This window comes from Carlito syrichta, unplaced genomic scaffold, assembly GCF_000164805.1.
Source record: "Carlito syrichta isolate Samal-C Ts95f unplaced genomic scaffold, Tarsius_syrichta-2.0.1 Scaffold314276, whole genome shotgun sequence".
Taxonomy (NCBI): domain Eukaryota; kingdom Metazoa; phylum Chordata; class Mammalia; order Primates; family Tarsiidae; genus Carlito; species Carlito syrichta.
The window spans coordinates 264,333-270,332 of record NW_007258372.1 but is presented as its reverse complement, the minus strand read 5'-3'; positions in this window follow the sequence as shown (position 1 = coordinate 270,332).

Below are 6,000 nucleotides of genomic sequence, written 5' to 3'. Positions count from 1 at the left end.
CGCCTCGACTGCTGGGCTCCAGCGATCCTTCCGTCTCAGCCTTCCGAGTAGCCGGAATTACAGGTGCGCGCTACCACGCCCGGCTGATTTTTTGATTTATTGTAGAGATGAGGTCTCGCTGCCCAGGCGGGTCTCGAACCCGCGGGCTCAGGCAATCCGCTCACCTCAGCCTCCCAAAGGCGCATGATGACAGGCTGAGCCACCGAGCCCGGCTCATGCAGTTTCTTTAAAAGTTTCCATGTATTTTCTTTGCATGCCGTTCGGGACTTAAGTATTTATCACTTCCTTCCTTCCTTCCTTCCACTAAGGCTCCAAGGGCGTGGGTTTATTCCAAGAGTGTGAAGTTTCCCCAAATACACAAGGCTTGTGTTTTATTCACCTGGTGCCATTTTGTATCCGTTCCCAACACGTGAGCCCCACTGCCACTCTGACAGCGACGGGACATTGCAGCGGGCCTCTTCCCCCTTGCCATGATGTTCTTTTTCCTGGAGAAGCTGATGGTGTCTGCGAAGAAGGCCTGTGTGCGGTGGAATCACAGAAGTGAAGGCCGATGGCAGGTGTGGTCAGAAGGGATCGCGGAGAACCAGGACAGGATTCAGGAGCACGGGGAGGACAGGAAGATGCCGGGACTCTCTGGGCACCGCGCTCCCAAAGGCGCCCCGTTTAGCTGCAGGCGCTCGCCTCGGGGCTTGACTACACGGCGCTTGGACGCCCGTTTCCTAAGGAAAACACGGACCCTTCTGACCCGCAGAGACAAGAACACTCTAGCTGAATACGCTTTCCAGGATCTTTCTCTGTCCCAAAAAATCAAAACGAAAGGAAAGCCACAGAAGATTTTGTTAGACAAAAAAGAATGAAGTGGACACCATGGGAGGCGCTGACCCTGTGACGGATGATGTCTCTCTTGGGGGCGTACGGTGTGGATGGGCAGTTGCAAGGGAGACCGGACGGCCAAAGCCGAGTGGTGTGGACCAGCTGGGGCAGGCTCTGCCTGTGTGGACAAGATGATCCCTTTTCACTCAACCACGCTTTTATTTTGTTGAGTTGGAGTCTCACTCCGTCGCCCAGGCTGGAGTGCAGTGGCACATTCACGGTCACCCCAGCCTCAACCTGCTGGGCTCGGGTGATGCTTCCGCCCCAGCCTTTTGAGTAGCTGGAACTACAGGCGCGCGCCACCCTGCCCAGCTAATTTCTTGATTTCCTGTGGAGATGAGGTCTCGCCAAGTGGCCCCGGCTGGCCTCACACCTGCGGGCTCAGACAATCCTCTCACCTTGGCCTCCCAAAGTGCTGCGATGACAGACTTGGGCCACCGCACCAGGCCCATCAACATTTTTTAAATCAGCTCAGGGGAGAGAAGAATTGGGATGAAGCTCTGGAGAGTCGCTAGTCTTTCCTCCGAGGCTGTCTTCGTTTCCGCCCATCGATGCTTTCTACCATTCGCCTTATTCTACGGCAGCAGAGGAAGTCGCTTCCTTGCCTGCACTGCGTCTTTGTGGCTTTTGTGCATAGATCTGTCCTCACAGTTAGCACTCCGCTTGATCACGTGTGTGTTTCTTCTTTAGGAACTGAGTCTGAATCCCAGGAGGACAGGCAGCGTGCCCCATTCATCTCACTTCCCCCCTGCCTAGCCAAGGGCCGGGCATTTAAGAAGAACACAGACAGCCGGGCTCGGTGGCTCAGCCTGTAATCCCAGCGCTTTGGGAGGCTGAGGTGAGTGGATTGCCTGAGCCCGCGAGTTCGAGACCCGGCTGGGCAACTTGGTGAGACCTCATCTCTACAATAAATAAATAAATAAATTAGCCAGGCAAGGTAGCATGCGCTTGTAGTTCCAGCTACTTGGAAGGCTGAGGCGGAAGGATTGCCAGATCCCAGCAGGTGAGGCTGCGGTGGCCGGGAGCGGCCCCTGCCCTCCAGTCTGGGCGACAGAGTGAGACTCTGACTCAAAAAAAAAAAAAAACAAAAAGAACACAGCTGACACTTGTTGGCCTTAAGCGGGAGGTGACCCCGGCGGGACTGGTGAGGAGGGGGAAAGGTATGACACTCCCCTTCTTTTCATCCTCAGAAGGCAGATCAGGACAGTATGACTTGAATCATGCAGTCAAGAGCTTGTCACCTGCAGCCTGGTCTGCGCGGCCCTGCGAGCGTGAGACACACCCCCTGCCTTTGTCACAGCTCCGACTGGGAACCACGGCTCTGTCCTCATCGTTCAGTCTGAACAAGCCAATCTGGGTTTGTACCCGTCACCAGCTGCTCCTGGTCCTTGTCAGACAGAAAAATAGATGCATGACCTATAGCTGTCAGAAATTACAGTGCTCATCGCTGCCCAGCATAGCACAAGCTGTTCTTTCTTTTCTCAACAGTCAATCAACCTAGATGTGGAAAACCCATTAGGGCATCTTTGCCGTGCTTCCCCCAGGCCTCCGTTAGCCCTGCAGGACGGCTGGAGGCCCAGTGCTTTCTTTTTCGGAGTCAATTAAGAGTGGGGCAGCCACGGCTGCTGGTGGAGGGCAGGGACGCACATGAGCAGACTTTTTTTTTTTTTTTAGACTGGAAAGTATAGTTTATTTAGAAAGCAAATTAGGGAGAGACAGACAGAGAGGAAAGTCACCTCCCCAAGATAGGGAGGGGGCCAAAGCCCACAAGAGCAGACTGGATCACCCATGTCACCTCCTTCAGGCTCAACTGTCCATGGCCCCGTGTCATTTGTCACACCTCGTCAGAGGTGGCTGCTGCTTACCCAGTGCGTGAGGTATTTCTGAAGCCACGAGCGTAAGGCTGTGTCTCTGCCCACTGGAAGGGAGAGGGCAATGCAGGACCTCTGTGACTGGTCACCAACATGCTCGCCGCCGCTGCACAAAAGCTGGGCAGCCCACAGCCGCGCCTGGCAGGGTGGGCAGTGGAGGGACACGCAGACCTCTTCGTGGTCACCCGCTCACTCATGCATGCATAAAGCTGTCACCCACTCATGCATTCATTCAGTCACTGTTTATCAAGTGCTTTCTGGGGACGGAAGTCCCCGTGCCGTCCACGGCTTCACCCCCACGTCCAGGATAGTGGCTGGCTATGAACTTGGAACTGGCAGTTCGGGGATGGGGTCAGAGGTCGTCACTCACTGTCCTTCTGAGCTCTCTGATCCTTCTGGCCGACTGGGCACAGCCTATTCTTCCCAGCCTAATCCTCTCTTCCTAAAAGAGGAAATTAAAGCCATTCCAGGCGGGACAGCGTGAGCTGCTCTTTGCCCTCCTGTCTCCTGGGTCTCATTCAGTCATTCTAAAAACATTTTCTAGTGAGTTAAGAAAGAAAAAAAATCCTTCGAAGGCAGTTCCAAAGATACCAAGCTATCTGTATCCAGAAAGCTCAGCCCCAGGTCTGCCTACAGGAACCTTTTCTCAGGCGTCTCCTAAGTTTCGTGGAAAGAGGCTACAGGAGCATTGTGACCTTGGAAGTCTGGGATCCGAGCCAGGCACTCCATCCACGGGAGGGGCTCCGGCACCCTCTAGCGGCCTGCCTGTGTCAAGATGCTTTTTGCTTCCACTCTTAATGAGCAAGTTGCAAGACAATTTGTTCCTCACTGAAATCCACAGCTGACAGGCGGGAGCAACTTGACCTGAGTTTGAGGATGACTTCGACACGCTTGAGGGAGTCTCTTCTTGTGCCATGACTCTGCACGCCTGCATGCATAAAGCTCCGGCCTCAGCCTTAAAAGAGCCAGGGCCAGCATCCTGGTCTTAAGAAGAACAGTGGCTACCCCTCTTCCTCGAAGCCTCAAGATGGGGACTGCTGTAAGGATCAAATAAGCCAATGCGTTACACTATTGGCATGAAGTCCTCCTGGAGAGGACAGGTGATGCTGGAGCTGCATTCTGGGAGCATGCTTATGGCTTCTGTAAAAAACCATAACCGTCTAGTTTTTCTCATGCTGGGTATCAGAGTGCAACTTTAAGAGTCATATGGGACCCATGTATGTGAAAACAAGGGCATGGTAGTTCTCGGCAAGTCTCTTCATCTCTGTAAAATACTGAGTCGAATTCAACAAAACTCAGGCTACACATGTGTCAAAGCCTTCTTGTCTGTCTTTGATCAGTTGCAGAACTAGGGATCAAGTTCTCTTCTCAGGGAAGGCCGGGGTTTGTTTCAGCCTCTGTGATGAGAAGAGAATTCAGAACAGACCACAACAAGACCAAGAGTCTCACCAGAGCAGACCATGCTTGGTATGTTAGCTCTATGCTTTGGGGTCCTTGGAACAAGCCAAAATAAGTTTTCTTTTTGTCTTTGTTAACGCCAGACATGCAAAGTAGGAGCTCTTCCCGCAACCCAAGCGTCTGCCGTCCTCTGTCGCGGCTCCTCCGAGAGACCAATTTTCTCGGCGGGCTGTGACAGTGTGTGAAATAATTTGCTTTTCTTCTCAGGGCAGGAGCTGAAGTGGAAGCTTGAGACATACTCTTCTTCACTGCAACGCTATAACAGGCCCAGTGCCATGCCACTCCATGGGAACAAATCACCCTCCGTCCACAAAATCAAACCCAGCCGTGTGGACCAGGGCATTTAACCCCAACGCCTGCGCTCCGTCTGCTTCACTGGTATTTTCAAGCTGATCTTATTTCAGGCCTGACCCGACCACAGATTATCTGTATGACTTTGAGCAGGTTATTTGAACTGACTGAGCTTGGATGTTCTCATCTCTGACAGAACAATACCTGCGTCACCGGGTTGGCATGAAGATCGGATGAGGTGATGCAGACAGGTGACCTGGCAGAGAAGCTGGCATTCGTGCTCAATAGGTGACAGCTACTGTTGATTAAGAATACTATACCTTCTACAAGAAATAAGAACTTTTGAATAGTAAAAATTAAAAATGACCAAGAATGTGTTTTATTATTAGGAACCCTTACTATTTTTGGGTGTGCTGATGTTATGTTTGTACACATTGACTTGCAAAAACCAAATATCCCGGCGCCATCCCTCGCACTGCTAAAGGTGCCCTGGGGATGACTTGGGTGTGACCCTTGTTCAAGTCAAGGCCGTAATTACACTGGCTCTGTGGTCACTAGGGCCCCATCCCCACTGCTGTTGTAATGAGCGGGATCAATACAGCCTACTAGTGACCCTGTAAAGTTGCGGAGCCCATCGGCAGATGTGCTCCGGGCCACCTGGCAGGCTGCTGGTGGCTGGGGCTCCCAGCCATGGAGTGGGACCAGTGGGGTCAGCTGAGCCAAAGGACTTAATAACGGCACATGCTGGGCTCGGTGGCTCAGTCTGTCATCCCAGCACTTTGGGAGGCCGAGGCGAGGGGACTGCCTGAGCCTATGGGTTTGAGACCAGCCCGGGAAACTTGGCGAGACCTGGTCCCCACAATAAAACAAAAATTAGCCAGGCATGGTAGCGTGTGCCTGTGGTTCCAGCTACTTGGAAGGCTGAGACGGACGGATCGCCGGAGCCCAGCAGGTCGACACCGGGGTGGCCATGGGCGTGCCACCGCACTCCTGTCTGAAAAAACTGCACGCACCGCCCCTTCTTGAAGACCAAAGGGCGGCGCTGGAGAGCAGCTCGGGGACCAGGACTGTAGGTGGCCCTGGGTGCTTGATTGACAAACCACATTTGGTTGCCCTGAAGTGCTGGCTCAAGTCCGTCACAGCATTGTTCACAACAGCAAGAACACGGAACCAACCGTGCTGCCCAACAAAAGAGGACCGGATTTTTAAAATATGGTACATATACACAATGGAATATTACGCAGTCATAAAGAAGGACAAAATCATGAACTTTGTAGCAACCTGGATGGACTTAGAGTCTATAATACTGAGTGATCTTTCACAGAAACAAAGAACTGAGTATCACACGTTCTCACTCATAAGTGGACCTTGAAAACTACCATAATACTGTAAGAAAAGGATGGACAGGTGCCGAGGTGGGGGGAGGGGAGCGGGATTGGCAGTCATGGGAATCTGCCTGGGGAAGGGGCGGCACTCCTCATCAACAAGGGTACCTGCCCAATGAATA